This window comes from Leopardus geoffroyi, chromosome C1, assembly GCF_018350155.1.
Source record: "Leopardus geoffroyi isolate Oge1 chromosome C1, O.geoffroyi_Oge1_pat1.0, whole genome shotgun sequence".
Lineage (NCBI taxonomy): Eukaryota > Metazoa > Chordata > Mammalia > Carnivora > Felidae > Leopardus > Leopardus geoffroyi.
This window is the reverse complement of record NC_059328.1, coordinates 184,494,614-184,518,234: the sequence shown is the minus strand read 5'-3', so window position 1 is coordinate 184,518,234 and position 23,621 is coordinate 184,494,614. Positions and strand designations below refer to the sequence as shown.

The 23,621-nt window shown below is 35.3% G+C and overlaps 1 protein-coding gene across 3 annotated transcripts in view; it reads right to left on the bottom strand.

Annotated features, from left to right (window-relative positions):
* Window positions 1-23,621, bottom strand: part of PLCL1 (phospholipase C like 1 (inactive)) — a 336,396-nt gene that overhangs the window by 77,512 nt on the left and 235,263 nt on the right. The gene's annotated exons all lie outside the window — the stretch shown is intronic.

The window sequence follows — 23,621 nt, the reverse complement described above, 5'->3', positions numbered from 1 at the left end:
AGTTCCAGAAAAAGACAAATTGCCAAGAAAATTGATATTATTAGCTTTAGAAATAAAAACTTATTTTTCAAATGCCTGGTGTTCTTTGAAATAAAAGCAACTATTAACTACAAATCACTCATTTGTTCATTAAAGCAGATTCCCTAAGAACCACTACATGTAGGTACTTTGACAACCTAGCTCAAGTCCCTATAGATATGTGAAAGAAATAATGCTGGATTTCTTTAAAAAGTTTTCTTCATTTATACTTTGCAACAATTTAAGTTTTAAACTTAAAACTAGTTCAAATAAAAGATTTTCACCTTAATATGCTTTATATCAAAAAGGACTGACAATATGCCTTTTTTAAGTGTTTATTTTTTTTTATTTTGGAGAGGCAGAGAGAGAGCGAGTGAGTGCAAGCAGGAGAGGGGCAGAGAGAGAGAAAGAGGGAAAGAGAGAATCCCAAAGAGGCTCCACACTGTTGGCACAAAGCCTAACACAGAGTCTCTGTGAGACCATGACCTGAACCTAAGTCGGATGTTTAACCCACTAAGCCACCCAAGCACCCCAGGACTGACAATATACCATAACTAAAAGTCGCTTTTTCCCCTCAAACTATTTTGAAGGAAGTAAGTTTCTTGAAAGTCAGATTGGAAGCCAATGACAAACGGATGACTCTCACTTGATCAAATTTGTAGACTGAGGTACACAGTTTAGATGAACTTTATGAGAATCAGCACCTGTGTTTCGGTATAAAGCTATTAGCAGCCACAGCTCAGAACTAAACAGAAATCCTAATGGTTCCACTAACTCTTAAGGTTCTTCCAATGTAAATTAAATTTTCAAGCCTTTCACCACAGAATTTCACAGAGAATACTTGCACCTTGCATTTTACCTCTTTCTCAAAGTGTCTCTGCATCTTAGTCTCACAGAATCCTCAGCCCATTTTGCCACACTTCCCTGAACCACAGTGCTGATGGCATCAGACTTTCTGTGTTCAGATTAGTGTGCCTTAAGCAGGTTAATTATTTCTTGTGGCTGCTTTGTTCTTGGATATAGAACCACATATTGTCACATATTGTCTCACATATTGTCTTCTCACATATTGTCTTTCCCAAATTATGGGTCCAATCCTTGTATTCGTAACATAACAGATATCATCTTAGTCCCAGACTGTCCACTATACCTATCACTCCCAATTTTTACACTGAGCATCTGACCAGTGCCACTTAAAACTGGATTTTTTTTATACTTTCCTCTGTTCAGACCACAGACTGAAGTTGATAATGTTCCCAACCAGATCACCAATTCATATAATTCTCCCAGGAACTAATTACACAAAAGCACCTAAATGCATGTTTACAGTGACTGATTTTATAAGCATAGCAAAACAGCAGCAAAGTGTCAAATGCAAAAGGCATTGTCCTTACATAAAAATAACTAGTCTCAAGCTGTAATTTTCTGCTCAGTAAATATACGACTTTAGGTAAGTCACTTAGCCTCCCTGATTCTTAATTTCGGCTTTTAAATAGGAATCAATAATCCTTACATATAATAGTGTTGTTGTGAGACTCAAAAGGAAAAGTGTGCATGAATATTCTTTGTAAACTGTAGGTGCTTATTGGATGAGTCTTTTTGAAGGAAGAGGAACATTTCTTCATACACCTGGTCACTGCAGGACCTGACCAGAATATTGGGGGTTATCAAGAAGTTGATTCATTCTTGACCTCTGCATTTAAGACAAATCTTCAGTGATAAACTGAAAATATTTAAAAACAGACACATATTACTATTTTAAGCACTATAAAGTCTGACCAAAATAGTCGGGACTCTCTCCTTCCCTGGCCTTCTTTTAAAACAGGGTAGAATCTCTCCTCTGAGGGCTTATTTAATTGTGATCCTGTCTATAAGAGCCTCCCTATCCTGTGATTCAGAAAAAAAGGCAGGATGATTTATTATTCAATTGACTAAAACCTTTCCTGTAAAAAGAAAACAAAATTTGATTTAGTTATGGGATGTTGGTGGGATGATTCATTAACTCAAATGCTTATCTGATGTTCAAGTGACAAAGATATAAATTACCCAATTTATTTACAGAATAAAAAAATCTGTACAGATTACAGAATATTGTTTCTTGATGCCCTGGCATTTAACAACTTAGCTCATGCTTTTTCAGAGTTGTGATTTTTAATTATCCTATAGTAGTCAATTTCCTCATCCTTAAGTTAAAAAACAAGTATAAATCTTCAGCTGTTTAGACGCAGTTGCACTATTAGAAAACATTTAAATTCATCACAACCCACATGTTCAGAAATTTCAGGTGTGTGTGTGTGTGTGTGTGTGTGTGTGTTTCCACACCGTGCAGGCAGGCACCTAATGGCACTGCTCAGATAGGACTAATCTACCAAGTACAATAGAGGGAAACTGAATTGTGATAGTAAGGTAGACTGTGACTCAGCTCTTAAAGCTACCGTTTGCCTAGATTTTTAAGCTAATGAGACCTTTCACAGAAAAAAATATTTTTATATGAGCAGATCATGTTCTAAGCAGGATTATTGTCAACAGAGTTATAAAACCTCTAATAGTCTCTAACAAACCTTCAGTGGGAAATCAGTGTTGCTGAAAATGCATGGATATAGTTCCTACACCCCAGGTATGGCTCCATACCTCAAAAGCACTATTAACACTTCACTCTTGACTTGAGCCACTGTTTATGAGAACCAAAGTACTGCTGTGGAAAGAGCTTTCTCCTATAAGCCTCTCCTCTTTGTGGTGATATCTCCTTAAATCAAGACTTTCTCTCCTAGTAAGATAAGCCTTCAAGAGATAAATGTTTTCTATCTAGCCCAGGAAAGAATGACCCACTCCAAATGCTTATTTCCTGCTTTGACCTCCAATTCCTACATGGTTACAAAATTTACCCCAAAATGCCTTATAACTTGGAACCAGTGGAAAAGATACCATCTTAGGTTCTCATCTCACCAAGGACAAACTCCAAAGTTATTACAAGCCCCCAAATGAGCAAAACACTGGCCAAAGCACATGTGAACAAATAATTAGCTTGTCTACTGTTGACTACAGCCAAGATTATTTCTATTCAAAATATGCTGGAAAAGTCTCAGGACTCCGATATTTCTTTAACTCTGTATTTTCAGTGGTCATGCTATGCAGTAGCTCTGCAAAGCTTTGGTGTGGGGTGGGAGGGGTTGTATGGAGAGCACAGAAAGGATGGATGACCCCAAATCTCCTTCTGAGCTTCATCACACCATGGTCTCTTTGCCAAGCCCTACACCCCCACATTTGTGTTTCCCTTAATAAGATCTTCGCAGATTGGTGGTGGAGAGGGGGGACTACTCAGGTAAACAGTCAGGAGATATCCCCAAATGAAAGAATTTGAAATGTTGATATTAGATCGTCCTGTTGATAAATACAAAAAAGTATTTGATGATGGAATGAGAGAAAATGTACTGAATATATATATATATGCATAAGAAAGACAGGTGCTTTGGACACTTTCTAAGAGAAACCAAAGTTTGGTGTCACTTAGGTGTTCACTTGTCATCTTCTAGCTCATTAGATGACTGAATTGAATCCAATGGTCATAAGGTCATTATTATAAGGAGATTATTATAAAGAATGAAGACTTTTCCAATTTTTTAAAAAATTTTTTAATGTTTATTCATTTTTGAGAGAGACAGAGCATAAGCAGGGGAGGGGCAGAGAGCAAGGGAGACACAGAATCCGAAGCAGACTCTAGGCCCTGAGCTGTCAGCACAGAGCCCGACTTGGGGCTTGAACTCATGAACCACGAGATCATGACCTGAGCTGAAGTCAGACACTTAACCAACTGAGCCACCTAGGTGCCCCTCCATTTATTTTTAAAGCTAAGTTTCCTCACTCTGCAATGAAAGGAAGAGGCCAAAGTACTTATTAACCCCCCAATTTCTCTTAGACCAGCTTACAAAATTTATTAGGATGAATAGCACACTATGACGCCTCTGTCCCCTAAATTAAAGTTTAGCCTCCTATTCTAGCAGGGGCTAAGAATTAGGCAGTGAACTCAATCCTTTCTATTGTTTAATATCCTATGTTCAAGTTTCCAAAATATCATTTCACAGGAAGGGAACACATTTAAACAAGTTAAGCAATAAACCAAACCAAGTTGAGTTTATATGATCTCTGAACATTTCAAGATAAAACTTTATATTTGGGATCCACTTAAATTAATTATACTTTATATAAAGGATTTAATCATCAGAATCAAGAAGAGTCTCATAAACTAGCAAGGTAATAGGCAAATGTTTTATTCTTTTATTAAAATAATACAGGGGCACGTGGGTGGCTCAGCTGCATAAGCATCCAGCTCTTGATTTCGTTTCAGGTTGTGATCTCACAGTTCATGGGATGGAGCCCCATGTCAGGCTCTGTGCTGACAGTGCAGAGCCTGCTTGGGATTCTTTCTCTCCCTCTCTCTCTGCCCCTCCTCCACTTGTGTGTGCACACACACTCTCTCTCTTTCTCATTCTCTCTCACAATAGATTTTTTAAAATATTTTTAAAAAATAATACAATACTTATTTCCATAAGTTTCCACCGGCATTTGCTCTCTGACCCCAACAAGGCTGGATACACTGCAAATTCCTTATGAAACAATCAACAAACAAAATCATTTTCTTCAGCACCACACCGATGAGCCACAGAGGCAACTCAGCTTATTCAGTGCAACCAGTTTGGGGTCTCAATAATGAAACTATTGAATTATTTCAATATAATATTTTTTAAAAAAGTATACTAAAGCAACACACAAATGTAAATGTACCCAATGCCACAGAACATTTAAAAATGGTTAAAGTCGTAAATTTTATGTTATATACATCTTACCACACAAAAGAGTACACTAAAGTACTGTATACAAATTTAAGAGTAAAGAAAACATCATATCTACATTTGGCTACCCCTCATCTGATTAGCATGTTTAAACATGAGATTATACCATCACATATTCTTTTAATTTTTTGGCAAGTTGTTTTTAAGTGAACATTCAAAATTATGCTTTGTTAAAACAGAACAAACTTATAAACCTTAAAGGATAGCAATCGAAACACCAGTTGTCAAACTGTTTAGAAGGAATCCTTGTTTCATCTTGCGGAAATCCAGGTATGTGAATGCAGATACTAAAGTGACATTCATTTCTCTCTTTTAGTACGAGGGGGAAACACTTATTTTTGAAGAGCTCTCTTAAGAAAGTTTCTATACAAAAATTTAATCGATTATAACTAAAAGATAAGCAGAACTATAGGTACATAAATCCTGTTTTCACCACAGGGATTCTATTTTGTTCTTATAGACAACCTGTGAACTATAACACTATTCTATTCGTTCTTGTTTTATGAACTTACAAGCAAAATTCAGAAACAAAAGATTTGGTCGATACATGAAGTCTTCAAAGTATTGTGGACAATATAATCTAGAATCCAAATGAGCTTCAACCTTAGATATTGAGAGGCCTCAGGTTTCCATTCTCTGTTCATTCATTTAACAAACAATAAGAGGTATTCCTACTCCATCCTCGGGACAAGTACATTGTAGAGTTTTGAACAAACTGAGAAAGCCTAACTTTTATCTTAGAAAGATCACTCCAGAGGTGCACTAGATGGACAAAACTGAAGCTGGAGCAGTAGGTGACTTGAAGCATTAAAGGAAAGATGGCAATTGCCTGAGGTCACTAACAAAAGGAACGGAGAGAAGTGAGAAGTATCATAAAATAGGTGGTAAAATTAAAAGTCCTGTACTGGGTCTAGAATGACTCTTAGGTTTTTTATTTAAGTGAGAGGTGAGTGGAAATATTGCTGAGATATGGAATACCAGCCAAGGTGAAATGGGAGGAAAACAAAGTTTACTTTGGCCATGGTGGATTTTAGATGACTGTGGGCCATCTATGTGAAAGGACTTGGCAGAGAAGACTTAAAATACAAAGGTAGAGGGATAAGAGGACCAAGAGCATGACCTCTCACAGAAGTCAAAGAATAGACTTTAAGGAGTGAGTGCTGGAAAATAAGCCGTTAAGATGGCTTACTGGATTTAGCTGTTAAAATGTCTGCTGGTAACTTTGATGAGAGAACATCTTATGTTGCCTTCAAGTTGGTGAGGACAGTGATAGGGGTGAGAGCAAAGGGCTGCAAGGAAGAGAGGAGCCGGTATAAATGTTCTTTGGTGGGAAAGAAGGCCAGGATGACTCTAGTATAACTGAGGAGTAAAATGGCTCCAAATGAGACTAGAACAACAGACAGAGGCCAACAGTAATTATCCAGGAGAAGACTATTCTCAAAAATGCTGGCTTTATTAACTTGTATTGGTGATAGCTCAAGAAATGGAATCCATGTAAAATATATACATTATATCTAATATAACCTATACAATGGGCCTATGCCCAAATCCACATCCACGTTTGGCAGTTAGTCTAGAGAAAACCCACCCTCCACATACAAAGCCTAACTCTCCACATAAAACTCAAGGAGGTAGGAGAGATGGTATCCTCACATCTGTTGCCTTCAAGCTTCAGGTAAGGGAAGGCTGCAACTGTAGAAATATACCATTTATTCCACATTAAAATTTCCATTTTCTCAGAGTAAACCTGAATTATTTAATGTGAAGTTACCAACAAGTGACACGACTTATTTATGATTCACACCATATGGCCCACCTAAAGTCATTATGTGGTACAATGGGGGGTAGAGGTCCTGATATCACCACTGAGAAGTGTCTGAATCCTGACCCAAGCTCTGTGAATCATTGGCTCTCCCTGGTGGCTCCCTAAGCCTAGCTGGTAAGAAGCTGAAGAGCTATTTTATTATCCATAAAGAAAATATTCATTCTCTACAACACCTCATAATTCAACAGAATCAATTAAAGGCAATGCTAACTGTATGCAAGCACATATCTCTTGCCAAATTATGTTTTATATCTGTATTTAACATGTATTTCATTTATAAAAGGTAATCCATTTAATAAAATACCCTAAATCCATCTTTTTTAGGAAACCTACTCTGATATGTATACAATGTGGCCGGGATAGAAAACTACCTTAATTATAGGAAGCCAGTGACAATCTAAATATTTTCTAAAATGACATCTCTTAAATGACTCTCCTCACTTGAAAGCAAAAATAATTGGATATTCTATAGGCAAACATGGGCATAGAGTGTAGAAAGTCCATTTCAGGTTACGTTCTTAGTACCATCGACTTCCTTCGTTGAACAGAGAAATTTCCACTGTGCTAAATATCCCTGAAATCGTTCACTCAGAACTCATTAAGAAATGGCTCAATAAAAATTATCTTAAGCTCTTTTGCTGCAAGGTTTCTACCCACAGTTTTCTGCAAGTATAACTCTCATTATGCATGTCCCATATATTATTTCAAAATACGGCATTTGCTGATACAAAGATTGAGTACCTACTATGTGCTAGGCACTGTCCTAGTGACTGGTTCTTTGAAAAATCATTAATCACAAAACTAATGTTGTTGGAATAAATGCTTTTGCTCCATCACTCTTTTAATATACAGGTGCTTATTAACGATGAAGTGAGTATAACAATGACAAAAATTATCAAATTTGATAGTTAGAGAAAAGCTTATAACAAATTATTCTAAATAAATAAAAATGGGCACCTGGCTGGCTCAGTCAGTAGAGCATGTAACTCTGAATTCAGGGTTGTGAGTTTGAGCCCCACATTGGGCAGAGAGCTAAATAAATAAATAAATAAATAAATAAATAAATAAATAAAATCCACAAACATTTAATAAATAAACAGCTCTAAATAACATTAAGAATGTTTGATAGCCAAGACCACAAAGGGGCATTAGAACAGATAAGATAATATTTTTAAAAGTACTATAGTAATTATGTACAGTTAAGTTACATCCTTAACACTAGAGACTTTACCAAGATACTTAAAAACAGATGAGAGGCAAACTAAGCACTGAAATGTTCAAAATCTATAATATGGTATTGGGAAAAAGAATGTTAAAAGCATTGCTATTTAACAAGAAAGACAAATACAACCTCCACATGGAGCCTCAATATATTATATGTCATGGAAAATAAATCCTAAATTACATAGCTCTACCTAGAACTCTGTTACTCCTAGATGTGCTAGAAAGACCTTGCCAAGACTTGTTCCAAGTTTGCAGCAGGAACCCAGAAGATGACTTCAGTGGGCTTAATGACAACAAGGTCTTGTTGCCATGCTCTTCTAGTAGGGTGTCCCCTTATCTGCAACTTTGTTTTCCACAGTTTCAGTTAACCACAGTATAGAAGTAAATGATCCTCCTACTGACATACTGTCACAAGGTCAAGAGGAGCCTAACACTACATCACAGTGCCTCCATCATTCACCTTGCTTCATCTAATCATATAGGCGTTTTTTTATCTCACATTCTCACAGAAGAAGACGGGTGAGTATAGCACAATAAGATATTTTAAGAGACCACATTCACATAGCTTTCATTATAGCATGATGTTATAATTGCCTTATTATTAACTATTGTTGCTAATCTCCCACTAATTTATAAACTAAACTTTATCATAGGTATGCATGTGTAGGTAAAAACAAAGTATACATAGGGTTCAGTACTACCTGTGGTTTCAGGCATCCATTGAATCTATCCCCCATGGACAAGGGAGAGACTATTGTAACTTCTAATAGTCACACTGGCAAGCATATTATTAATTAACCAGAATAGTACTGGATTTTAGTAGAGTAACAATTTTATAATGCCTGCTAAAATAACCAGAATTGCAAAATCAGGATTAAGGAGTCACATTCTATCATTTTCAGTTTTGAGACAAAGGTTTCTTTATCCTCCTCTCAACAATAATGTTTGTCTCAGACTAAAAAGGCTTTGGTTTGAAATTTTTAACACAAACTGGGAAGAAATTGACTCAAAAGAATAGTAAGCATAACAGTATATCCTCTCCAAGTCAAAAGTTAAAGAACACCATATCCTGATTTATATATTTAAAATGTTGTTCATTAAATATCTGAAATAAACTTTCTTATGTGATGTTTATTCAACAACAGTGGAGTAAAGGTGAAGAAACACCTCTCTCTGTACCTTTCTCTATATGCTTCATCTCTGTGATTCATTCCTGAAGCAAGACCATAAAAACCTAATAAAAATCACTGCCAGGTCATTGCAGATCAACACTCACAGGTAAAATCAAAGACTATTTCACCTGTTTGGACTTTTTTTTCACCTGTACAGAAATTAAGTCCATGTAGTTGAGGATACCTGGCCACAGGGAAACCAGACAGATAACAGCTTTGGAAGCCCATGTCTCCAGACGTTCAGTTCATTCCGTAGTTTCATGGATTCCTGCCATTTCTGCTTTCCCTCACAGCATTAGGGCACAAACCCTGCAGTTGTTTGTTGTGAAACCTCACTGACTGACAGACTTTCTATTCTTAACTCATTTCCCCTCAAGTCCATCAGCGTAGATGTTCCTTTATAGTGTCAACTGTTCGTGGAAAAGGCCTTGCTTCTCAGTTAACTCTTGCTAATCTCTGCTTGCATCCTCGGGGCCCACAACTTTGTATACAGTTACAAGGAGCATTAACACTCCCATTTTTCTAGTCAAAAACATGACCTCTTTCCTGACCCCAACTGCTGCATACAATGCACGGTTTTGCCTATTATAAATCCCAGGAGAATATGTTACATTACGCTCCTTAGAAGCACCAATATGAACAAAGTGAAGTAGTCACCAATAAAGGTGATGTAACAGTTATTCAATGGTCTCTGAGGAATGACATGCTGCTCTCAGTCCTGTTCCTCCAAGACAGATGTACACCTCATACTCAAAAACACTACATTTGTAACTGATCAGAAGCCTGTGCAGCTCTCAGCAGAGATGCCAAGAACCAAGTGGGCCTGGAGACTGACATAGGATTCTGTCCTTTCTCACGAGACTCCCCACACAGCAGGGCCCCAGAATCCTGACTGAATTTATGCCAGCACTGACTTTGTTGTTTCTGGTGTGAGGATTAATGGGAGGTGCTCTTTATGGAAAGCAGTATGTCATGGTCCCTAAAGAAAGGAAATCTCTATAATGAAGAATATGTAAATGTATACTTTTAAAATGTATATCTAATACATCTCCTTCAGTGTCTTATTGTAGAGATTAAATGCAATGCCCTGATTATTTCATAGGTATAAGCACATAACTTGATGCTTAACTAAGATATCCATCAGAAACTGATAAATAATTAGTTAGGCCTTCAAATCTATGCATAATTTTAAATGCATAATTATGCATGCATAATTTTTTTTATTTCAACTAATGTTGCATATTTAAACTACTTAAGCTGAAAAATTAAAATACCAACAGTAGTGGAACGTTCTTAGAGTTCATTTCAAAAACGTTCCTGACAAAATTTTCCATTTTCTTTTTGGTGCTAAATAACCAGTTCACAGAATAGTTTCTCCTTCATTGCGACTTCTCAACTTTTAATGGAAATATTTACCATCAAATATGAGAACCAGTATATTATTTACATTGATTTTAGTCACTTCAGAATTACATCTAATCATCTGAATTTGAACAAAACATGTTTTTTTTTATGTTTATTTGTTTTTGAGAGAGACAGAGTGTGAGCCGGGGGGAGGGGCAGAGAGAAGGAGACACAGAATCTGAAACAGGCTCAGCTCAGAGCCTGACGCAGGACTCAAACTCATGAGCTGTGAGATCATGACCTGAGCTGAAGTCAGATGCTCAACTGACTGAGCCACCCTGAACAAAGCATATTTAAAAGCAAAAAGTATATCATTACTTTGTGAGTTCTACCATTGTTTATCATAAGGTGCTAGGAGAGCTGAGTTTCAGAAACAGATTTACAAAAACAAAACAAATCAGAATTTGAAGGTTGCTAGTAAGAGTAGATCTTAAAAGTTCTCACCACAAGAAAAAAACTGTAACTATGTGTGGTGATAGATGTTAACTATGCTTATTCTAGTGATCATTTCAGATATACACATATCAAATCATTACATTGTACACCTAAAATTAAAACAATGTTGTATGTCAACTATATCTCAATTAAAAAAAAAAACATTTAGAGTTATATAAGCTTAAATGGAAATAGATATAATCAGTCTTGCTTCAGATCATAAAAGTTTATTAACAAAAATAGAATTAAAAAATGGTCAACTTCCAGGAATTCATAGTTTTTAGTGAAATATTTGGTAAGCACAAGATTTCAGACTCTATGCATCATTTACAAATTCCAATTAAAGCATGTATAAAACATATAACTATTAATAGTATTCTTAGAGATGGAATTAGTGGCATTGTCCCATATAGTAACAGATACATATAGGTTTCTCAGTAAGAAAAAAAAATCTTACAGGAGATTTAAAAACAATGAATTTATTTTTTTTTTAATTTTGTAAATTTGTGCAATTTGGGACATGGAGATTAAATGTCAACTTAATAAAATTTTATTCAAACTTAAACAATTCATTTATAGTCTAATTCCACTTTTTCTGGGCTTGGAGAAGTCTAGTCTGCTGTTTAATAAATATATGTATATTTGAGCAAATGGACCACTTCTTGCATTTGTATTAAATCTTTATACATTCTAAAACTTACATTTAAATTACACTAAACTTCCCAAATGAATATTTTTCTGTAATAAATACCTGAAAGAAATCTCTAAGCTTCTTATAAGGTATATCCCTGAATCACAAATAAAGCAAAAATTCTCATGACCCAATGCAATGTGCAAACACATCCTTAATATTTTTTCTCTCTTACAGTAATAATAGAATATGCTTTTCAGGATTAATGACCTTAGAGATATAAAAGCTTTGGCTCAAATTGACAACTTGACCTGAACATCAAGATGAATCTGATTAAAGGTTTCAAGTTTTATCCATAACTTCCGGAATGGGTTAGAACCATCTAACACTTTAATCCTTATTGTATGACTCTGATTAACTGAACATCAGCATCTGTCCATGTGCAACAAACAGATGGCAGATCTCAGAGAATGCATTGCAGAGAGACTCTTGGGGTGAATGCCCTCCCAAAACCCAGTGAAGGCACCATGGTCAAAGTGGAACAAATTATTGTGTAAATTTAGAAAAATGTAAAAGGAAACTATGTAAGGATAGTTTTTATTTGAGATAATAAAACTCGGTATCCCTAAGTACCTTATTGATAGAAATTACTGAAATAATTAAATTTCTTCTCTCCAAAGCATTAGATTAGGGACTAATGGTTTTTACTCTCACCATCTCCATCTACGTTCATAAATTTATGCAAAAAGTTCTTTGTCTATTGTTCTATATCTTAAGGTTTTATTTGTCAAAAGAATATAATTTCTAGCCTGAATCATGGGGCTATCTCAAGGATCAAAGGAAATAAAGCATGCTAAAGCACTTTGAAAAGGATACAATTCCAAAACAGAGAATTATCGATACATCTTAGTTAAGAATATAAGTAAAACATTGCAATGTATTAAAAGAGCAAGAAATTCTTCAGAAAGTCAAGTTTATTCCAGGAATGTAAGAATGGATCAACATTAGGCAAGCCATCAATGTACTTCAATAAATAAATAGACTAAGAGAGAAAAACAATAAGATTATACCTATAAATTCCCCAAAGGCAATTGATAAAATACAGCATTAATTTCCAACAACACTCTCTGTAAAATGGGAAGAGAAGAAAACTTCCTTAACTTGATCAAAATCCTATTTTGCAAGAATCCTAAAGGAAATATCATGCCAACTGGTAAAGATTTAGAAGCATTTTTATTAAAATAAAAAAGAAACAAAACAAAAAGCCTATTATCTGCTCTATATTTGAACATAATATTGGATATTTAAGCCAAAGCAATAAGGCCAGGATAAGAAATTAAGTGTAAAATATTGTAAAAGAGGTGAAAGATCATTTCTACTTGCAGAGAATATAATTATTTACCTAGAAATCCAAAATGATCCATTGAAAAGTTATATTTCAATAAAAAATAATATTTTTTAAATAAAAAAAATTAATAGCTGCCTCATATACAAGCCTGCTTCCAAATGTAATAGCATGGGTGGGTAGAGGTGAGGCAACTCCCACTCAAATTAACAACAGATATTATAATCAAGCCAAGAATAAACGTGTTATGTGCAAAAATTATATATGTTTTTATTTCATTTAAAGTCAAAAAAGAAGGATCAAATAAATAAAAATATAAAAAATACTAACTAGAAAGATAACATTGGCAAAATTCCACTAATTCACAGACAAATACAATGAACTTATTATAAAAAGCCCAAACAGATTATTTCAAGAGGTAGGGGTGGAAGTGGCATCTCAAATAACAAAGGAAACAGTATTATTCAATTATTAATGCTGAAAAAATTCACTATCCATTTGAACAAAAAAATACAGATTTCTGCTTTATGCCAAGCCAAAAAATAATTTTATATAAAGATTAAATAAGAAATATAAGTACTAGAAAAAAAATGTAACCATTTGTTTGTATTATTTGGCAGGGGGGTAAATCTCTTAACAAATATATCAAGGCCAAAAAACACACAGTAAAATACTCATAGAATTGACCACATAAAAACTTAAAACCATGTCCAAATTAAAAACAAACAAACAAAACCTCAAAATGGAAAATATTTGCTATATGTTTTTTTAATTTACAAAAGTGTTCCCGAACTAATTTTGGAAAAGATAGATTTACAAAATTATATGACTGCTTCAAAATTATATGAAAAGATGTTCAAACACATTTTATAAATAAATAAAATTTTATTAAGCAAATAAATAATAAAACTATTATTTTTTCCTGTCAGACTATCAAAGGTTAAAGATGTGAAGTTATGGGAAAATGGGAATTTTCCATGTTATGTTGAACATAAATTGGTACTTTTCTGGAAAGCAATGTGGCAATATGTTTTAAAATGTTAAGGATGCATCTACTTTGTTCTAGCAATATCATTTTTGAAAACTCATCTTAGAAAACATTTGAACAAATGAGCACAGACATAAATACAGGGGGTTCAATGCCACTCTGTTGATGATATCAAAAAGATTATTAGTAAACTAGTAACATCTATCTGTAGCAGGGACTGGCAAAATAAAGTATGGTACATGAATGCCACAGGATTCTATGCAGCACTAATAATGGATGACATAGATCTATAAATCTTAAAATGGATAATCTGTGTGTGTGTCCTTAAAAAGTAGGCATTACAGAAGAGTACTTACAGTCTGAGATCTCATTATTTATACATGGCAAATCTGGAAGGATATATGCCAATTGGTAAAAGTAGTTATCTCTAGCAAAATTATGGAATTAGTTTTCTCTGTACTGCTCAAATTACTTAAAATTAACATACATTAGCATATATTATGAGAGAACAAGTTAAAGACATTTCCATAGCATTAGACCTATAATTACCTCATTACTTATCAGAACGTTATGCTTTGTAGAAATAATTAATGATATCAGTCTTAAGACTCACTTCAAGTATAACTAAAACAGTGACAATTTCAAAGTGCATGTGCTTATTTTTATTAAAATATTACACCAATGTTATCATAATTAAATATAATATATTAAATGTGTATTATTCTTGAGACTGGTCAATGCATCCCTATTACAGTATAACAAAATATCCTTTAAGTATCAAGATAAATCTGTGATTTGGAAATTATTTTAGAATCTTACATTTTAGAACTACTGACTCTAATTGGCCTTGGTGAAAAGAATATCCAAAACACAACTGAATTTTCTAATGTATCTATAAAATTAATCTCATAACTACTTAAACAATTTAAATGAAAATACACAGTATGTCTCTTCTTACATCAAACTTCTGCTACCTCTAAGTTTTGAGAACACATATAAGTAGATGAATGTTCCCAGAGGAAGAAAAGGGATTATGCTGGGATTTCTTGACTAGTTGCTTAAATCAATTTGATTTCAATTAAATGCACTCCATCCATAATGAGATTCGAACCTGCTGCATTAAATTAGGACTTAAATATATTTTGAAGAAATTGGATTCAGCAAGAACTCCATATAGGTTACAAGAACTTTAATCTTTCAGAGCACACATGCTAATTATAAAAATGTCAACCATTTTCATCAGGTACAAAGGGTAGCCTTCAAAATTCTCCATGGCGAGCCTTAGCCTAACCCTCTATTTTCTTGTCTAGATACGTGATTCCAAATTTACTTTTGTATTGTCCTCTTTCACACACTCTCATGTCTTCAGAAAACATATTACGGTGCACAAAATGTATGTTTCAGTGTCACTGAACCTACATTCCTTTAATCCTTTAATTATAGCTATCAAGTTTATAATTTAATAGAGATTCCTTATGCCAACACATTTAGTAATGCCTGTCTATCCTTGCCACGTAAATACTTATCTACCAACTATACGTAATTCTACATTTGACTTGTGAACCTTAGGAATTTCAACTAGGGAACTCAACATTCTACCTTGAATGCTACTTAAAATGATAAGTATTTTTCCAAGTCATTTTTGCACTTTCAGGAAAAAATACTGGTTGTCAATATATTGAAACATACTAAATCTGCTCACTCACCACCAGAATGGCTGCCTCATGAGAATGCAATTTGCAGCATGAGGATATAATCATAAGAAAATAAAAAAATGGTAACTAGAATAGAAATGCTCTCATATCCCATGTATATCTGAGCCAAATTCAGTTGAAATACTAACAATTCTGATGCATATTCTTAAGCACTGGCTCACTGTTTTTAAAAAACTGCCAGGTGGCTTGTTTTCTTGGCACTTAGAGTTTACAAAACCCTGTACAATTGGAAATAGTTAGACTTGCTCATCTTAGCAGTTTTAAAAATGGGATGAACATCACAGCCTTTGCAAGACTCTATATATTAACACATACTGTTCTCTAGGCTATCAGTTTGTGTGAACACAAAGATATTTAAGACAGCGAACTGTCTGGGGGGGTGGTTGTTGTTATTATTATTATATTAGGTCATCAGTTTTACTAAAGGACTTCAAATTCCTATTTGTTGATGAAAGGTACAACTCCTAAGAGGATAAATTTCTAAAATGTCTACAAATGTTCTCTGAAAAGGATAAGATATTTTATCCTAGGGAGTGTGAATCCCATGTTGAAAAAAGAAAAGTATTCACATTACAGATTCTTTAGTATTTAATCATAAAAGGATTGCAGGCAGCAAAAATTCCAAGCTGTGCTGGGTCAATTAAATTCAACTTGTTTCAAAATAATGTTTCATCTCTTAAATCTCATTTAAATTATCAGTGAAAAAGGACATTAAAATCATTTATTACTATAAAACTGGTAGAATGACAGAGAAATAAAATACTAAATAAAATCATTTATAATATATAATCATTTTCCTAAAACAGCATTTCTACTAAACACTTTACAATGAAAAAGCTTGGCAATTTACAAATAGCTTAGAGACTAATCTCTAATTAATCTCTTAGAAAAAGAGACTTGACACCCCAATATATTTAAATTTAATTAGTCTTGCTATCAGGAAAGCATGCAAAGAATTACAGAGGAAATCCATAATGAATTCACAACACTTACTTTCATATTATCATCCCTAGGTGGTTTCTTCATAACAACTTTTATAAATTGAGAGAAAGTCATAGATAGTCCTACCTATGAGAGTGACCGAGTTCATTATCATTGTAACAACCTCCAAGTAAAGTCGCTTTATGTTCATAAATGAAAGTCAAAATAAGGAGAGTAACAGCATCTCACATTTCTAACAAGTTGTATACCTTTCAAAGGGCTTCCACATTTATTTTTCATGAGGTCTCCACAAGATTTTAAGGATGAGAAAATCCAGGACACAAAAGACCCAATACCTTGCCAAAAACATACAAATCAGTGGCAGAGCTGGATGTCAATCCCAGATATTCCTATTCTTGGTTGAATTTATATCTATGGTCTCACACCACCTCTGCATTTTACTACTATATTTTTCTAGTTCGCAGAGTATTTTCTCACCCCTTCACTATGGTAAGGAATGCACGTTTTACAACTCTAGCTATTTTTTTCTCACTGAGTGTTGGATAAAGGGGAATGTCACTTATTCTAGTTATTTCTTCCCAACAGTGCTATATTACTTGGCAACAATGCCCCTAAAAAAGAGGATATGGCATGGAAAATTCTTCATAATTTTGGAATTTTCAATTCTTTCAACATACATCTATAGAGCCATAATTTTGTGCCAGGAACTCATCTAGGTGAGCAGGTATGGCCTCAGCTAGGTAGTAGGTGTACTATGAGATCACCTGTAGTAGAAAGATATTTTAGAGGACAACCACACAAACATATAATTAAAGATTATAAGAAATGCACTGAAAGAAAATATTTTAGGTAGGGGGGGCTAATTTAGATTGGACTGGGGTCTTATAGGTCTCCTGAGGAACTGACATTTAAACTAGGCAGACTGCCAGGCAAATAGTGTGGGAAGAACACTCTGTGCAGAAGAAAAACAAGGAAAGATCCTGAAGAAACTGCACTAACAGCAGGCCTGTGTAGCAAATGCACAGTGACAGAAGGGAAAAAATAAAATGAAGCTGGAGGGTCAGGCAGAAGGCAGACCAGGTGGGGCTGTGAAAGCCATTTCTAAAAAACCTGGGATTTATTCTGTGGAGATTTTAAGTCAGAGAGGTGAAAGTTCCTACTCAAAAAAATATCTCTAGCTGTTGGAGAATGGATTTGGAATACAGAACTCTTAAGGAGGTGCCTCTCAGATGATGAATACAGAAGAAACCAGAGTATAATGACCTGAGGTGGGAACAAGAGAAACAGTTTTATTTGAAGACTTATTGACAGTGGACTCGGAGCACTGGGAAGAAGATGGGGCTACTGTGAATGACCCCCAGATCTCTGGTCTGAGCAACTGAGAGGCCATAGGAGCCATTTGTAGAAGTAGAAAGGCCTAGAGAAGGAACAGATTTATGAGTAGCTCTGAAGGTGTTGAGAATGCAGTTGCACAATGGGACTAGATCCCGGGATAGGCATCTGGCTTCAAGATATAAATCTGGGCACCAGGAACAGTCAGATTATCTGTGATATCTGAAGCCATAGGACTAGATGAGATAACTTACAAAGGCAGAATAAAAAGAGAAATATATCTAACACTGACCTTTGTGAAAGTACATTTTGAGATCAGTTAGAAGAAGAAAAGCTTACAAAGAAGATAGATAATGAAAGCCAAAGCTGTAGGAGGAAACCAGAAGAGTAAGTTGTCACGATAGCCAAGAGAGCAGAACATTGCAAGAAGGAAGGGGTGGTCATCTGTAGTGAATGCCAGTAAGAAGTCTTACAGGATGAAGAAAGGTGTCCAATGGATGTGATACTTAGAGCAGTATCATTGGTGGATCTAGAGAGTAGAAAGCAGTAGATTAAAGAATAAATGTGTAGAGAATACAAGACTGTGATTGAGGAGGGAAACAAAGAGACAGAACAATGGCCGGAGAGAAATAGGAATCAAAGGGGTTTTTGTTTGTTTTTGCTATTGTACTAAGTGGAAAGAGAGAACAATTGAAGATAAGGAAAATTTGAGGGTGGAGGAAAGATAACTGAGAAGAGGTAGAAAACCAGATTCAGGGCTCATATAAGGGAACAGCTTTGCTGGTAGAAATCTTTCCTCCATTGTAACAAGAGGGAAAAAGAGGATGAGTACAGAAAGAAGCAGATTGGAGAAATGAGTAGTGGTAAAAAAGAGGAATTCCAATCTGGTGGCTTCTATTTTATCTCTAAAGAATAGGGCAAAGTCTTTTGTTGAGGATAGAGAAGGAAGTATTAAAAATCAGAGGTTTTACAAGAGTGGAGAAGAGCCACCTTCATTTGTTTTTACTGGTTCATCCTCCATTCACATTTCTATTAACACTGTTTTCCTTAGGGAACCACTGTTCCCCATTCTTACTGTATGATCTTGAGATGGAGCTGACACCAGTTTCCTCTCCCTTCCCACCCCCATTACTTTCACCACCAACCTAGATCCTGGAGTGGGAATGCTGAGGTCTTGCCAACTAAAGCATTCATCACCTTTGCATTAGTCATTGCTTGAACCCAGTGAAACCCAACCCCAGAACTTTCACTGAAACCACTGGGAAAGAAGAAGCCCCTGAGGAAAAAAAAATGCACACTTTTTCCTCTGGGGCTCCTCACATGGTAGGATGTAAGTCTGGAACCACTGGAACCACCTTCATCACATCTGGGAAGCAAACCTGAAGAACACAGAACTAAGAGATAGAAAGAAAAAGAGGTCCCAATGACTTTTTGTTGTCCTGAATTCAGCTAGATACTCCCAGACATCATTTTAGGAGTCAATACCTCCAATACAAAGAATGTAAGTATTCCAGTTGGACTGTTGACCCTTGCAAGCGAAGGTATCCTGATTGATACAGTGAAAATCCTTGTGGTGAGCAGGAGAATAACTCACTAGAGAAATGACTGTCAGACATTGCCAAGGGTCCATTCAGTTGCTGGTTATCATGAATTTATGCTGATATCACTAACCTCAGGATTTCTGCTAAACAAATCAAATTCTTTGAAATTTTCAGTAATAATACCTAATCTTTTAATACTCAGTACAGTTAGCAATTTGATATAATTATTACTGTTATATAACAAAAACAAGTAGGTAATTTAAACACACTAATATAAGAGGATGAGGAGACAAGTTATATAGTCTGGGGGAAAATGTTTGCAAAAGGCACATCTGATATAGAACCATTATCCAAAATATACAAAGAACTCTTAAAAATCAATGAGAAAACACACAGTCTATTTACAAATGGGCCAAAGACCTTAACAGACATCTCACCAAAGATACACAGATGAAAAACAAGCACACAAGTACATGCTCAACATGACATGTCATAAGAGAAATGCAAATTAAAACAGCAATGAGATGCCACTACACACCTATTAGAATGGCCAAAATTCAGAACACTGGCAACACCAAATGCTGGCAAGGATGTAGAGTGACAGTATTCCACTGCTGGTGGGAATACAAAATGGTATGGCTACTTTGGAAGACATTGTGACAGTTTCTTATGAAGCTCAACATACTCTTACCATATGATCTAGTGATCATACCCCTTAGCAAATACCCAAAGGAGTTGACAACTTATGCCCACATAAACACCTGCACATGGATATTTATGGCAGCTGTATTCATAATTGCCAAAGTTGGAGGCAACCAAGATGCCCTTCAGTAGAGGAATAGAAAAGTAAAAACTGATACATCCAGACAATGGAGTATTAGACAGCACTAAAAAGAAATGAGCTATCAGGCCATGAAAAACCATGGAAGAATTTTAAGGGCATATTACTAAGTGAAAGAAGTCAATCTGAAAGGGCTACAGACTCTAAGATCCCAACTATATGATGTTTTGGAAAAGGCAACACTATGAAGACAGTAAAAAGATCAGCGGTTGCCAGCAGTTGGGGGTAGGGGAAGGATGAATAGACAGAGCACAGATTTTCAGGGAAGTGAAAAGATTCTGTGTGATACTATAATGATGGATACCTATTATCACACATCTGTCTCAGTCCTTAGAATGTGCAACACCCAAGAGTGAATCTTAATGTGAACTCTGGACTTTGAGTGATGATGTGTCAATGTAGGCTCATAGATTGTAACAAATATACCAGTCTGTGGGGGAGGTTATGCATGTGTGGGAGAAATCTTTGCACCTCACCCTTTTTTGCTATGTAACAATCTTCCCTTTGTCTAAAGTTTAAATTAAAGATACATTCAACTTAAATGCAAGAATGACATAAGATCACTCTGTATCTTATGAACATCTAAACTGGCAAAAAGACAAATTAAGAAAATGGCTTTCTTTTAAGTGTACCTAAGATGAGGCAGAGACCGATACTTGCCTACAGTTCAGCCAACAGAAAACAGACCCTATAAATTCTATTAAATTATTTAACAGACACAAACAGATGCAGTAATTCATTGTCAGTGAAAGAAATAATTTTCTCTCTTCTCTCACAATGCCAATAAAGCAAACATTTGCAGGTGCTCAATCAGCATCCTTGCATCAAGTCAAACAATACAACCTTTTTTTGAATGACAACAGAAACATACATTAATAGGGTGACAAAATAATAAGTCATTGACAAGCCAAATATTTGGTGAAGCTTTAGAAAGAACTACTTTGGAGCACCTGGGTGGCTCAGTCGGTTAAGCTTCAGGCTTCAGTTCAGGTCATGATTTTGCCATCCATGAGTTCGAACCCCATGTTGGGCTCTATGCTGAGAGCTCAGAGCCTGGAACCTGCTTCAGATTCTGTGTCTCCCTCTCTCTCTGCCCTTCCCCACCCCTCTCCCAAAAATATTAAATATATATTTAAATAAAAAATATTTAAATAAATACTACTCTGAAAAATACGGAATTTTTTTTACCAAGATTCTAAATATAAAAGCAATTTCATTGAACTGACATTGATCAAGTAATTATTAGAGAGAATTCCATAAGAATTACACTATCAGGATTTGAAATAGCTCTTTCTTTCTTATTCATTTGGACTAGGAAAGTGATGAGTCTTACCAACCCTGGGTTCAGAGTACTCCTAGACTCTAAAACTAAAGAAGTTTTCTAAGAAATTTTCCTAAAGAGGTTTTCTGCAAGGTGACACTTAAAGCAATCCAGAGAGAACCACCAGAGAAGAAGATGCAAAATTTCTCTCCTAGCGTCACTTCCTCCATCCTTCAAATGAGAAAGCATATCTCTCTCTTCTAATCTTGGAGGATTCTGAGCATTCCATTTTTCCCCAACACTGCAGGGTCCGCATAATGGGCAAGTGTGCATGCGCACATAAGTTATGAAAGAAGAAATCTTTGCTGCCCCTCAGACTTTTATTTTGCATTTCAAAAAGCTTAATGCCTTTCATTTTCCTCATGATTCCTAGTTTCTGAAGCTTTCAGATTCCTTCTAAACAAGCATTTTACTCACTTGGACAAATCATTAGTGATCACACCAGTACTAAGTATAGTGAAGAGGTCTCAAGGCTCCTAGACAGAATAGTTCTTGTTACATATCTTTTGTGATACTGGTTTTGTATCTCACTTATGTACGGAGTTATTCCAACTCTCATCACAACCCTAAATTACTTTCCATCATAGTTTTGCAGACCTATGTTAAGCTTTAAAGTTTTTAATACTGTGTTTTCTTGTGATCACTATGCTGGCTTTTGCACTCTGATTGGGCTCCCATGGGACTCTGTTAGTTTTCAACACTCATGTCCACAAGTGAATCTATCCATCTAAAGTATTTTACTTACCATGCTAAAAATGCTCCAGATGGATAGATTGTAGAGCAATGTCTTCTTTGTGTCACGGAAAAACTGGTGTTCATCCTTGGGCCAGAAAGAAATCTGTCCAGCCCATTAATGATTCTGCCTCTATAATCTTCCCTGCCAAACATCTCTTATAATGATTTGACCCGACAACTCATACCTGAAGGCAAATGGCTGCTCTCTTGTCTAAAAAACATAAAGACTTTCATCCAGTTTTTTCTTTGAATTATTTACAATCTTATAGAAGGAAATAAAGTCACCGTTAATAATTAACACAATTTTGGCATATTTTGACAAGACTAAGATAGCACTTCTTTTGGCCCAGGAAACAAATTTCACTTAAATTTTCAAACATAACATCATGAAAATGATGAGGTTAGTAGGAATCAATAGTTTCCTAGATTTTGTAATCAAAATCTATCCTCAGTAAAGTGAAAGTTACTAAATTACAAATAAAACTCCTAATAAAATGAACATAAATTTTAGATTTCTAGTTATAGTACTTTAACTGTGTCTGACTTAAATTACAGCTACATCAAATAGAGAATAAAAACATAGGAAATTCACCATTGCTTGCCCTGGTGACATGGGCCAAAACTGTTAATGCCTAAGAGAAGACAAAGATGAACAATTTTTGTTAAGTTGCAAGCTAACCTCTGCTAAATCGTTGAATTAAGGAACTCAGCCTGATGGTTTGGTTAAAGCAGGAAATTCTAGTCAAGAAATCTAAGCTATGCTACCTATAATGAGCCAGAATAGTGTGCCCAAAACTTAATTGTAAGGTGCTGTAATGGAAGTTCACAAAGATAGGGACTTCATTTTCATTTTGCTCATTTGCTCCATCCTTGGCATCTAATATTATTATAGCAACTTTCTTATTCACAAGTTCATTGCCCATCTCCCAAAGTTCCCTGAGAGTAGATGTCCTCAGTACCTGGGATAATGCCTGGCACTGTGGAGGCACTAGACAGATATTTATTGAATAAAAGCTTATAGAAATTCCATAGCTGCATGCTATGATTATTATTCACTTATTAAGAATTTACTAGGGGGTGAGCACTGTGCTGAGGGCCCTGCCCAAGAGGTAGAAGCAAGATTTGAATGCAAGCATCTGACTCCTGGGCCCTTTTTCTTTCTTAACAGATTCTCCAGAAGTTCAGTTCCATGAAAATACTGTTTCCATATACAGCTTCTACATGGACATTGGGCTCTGACACTCAAATTGGCTTTTATTTCGCATATCATCAGAAAAAAAAATGTTTCTTAAATGTTTGACT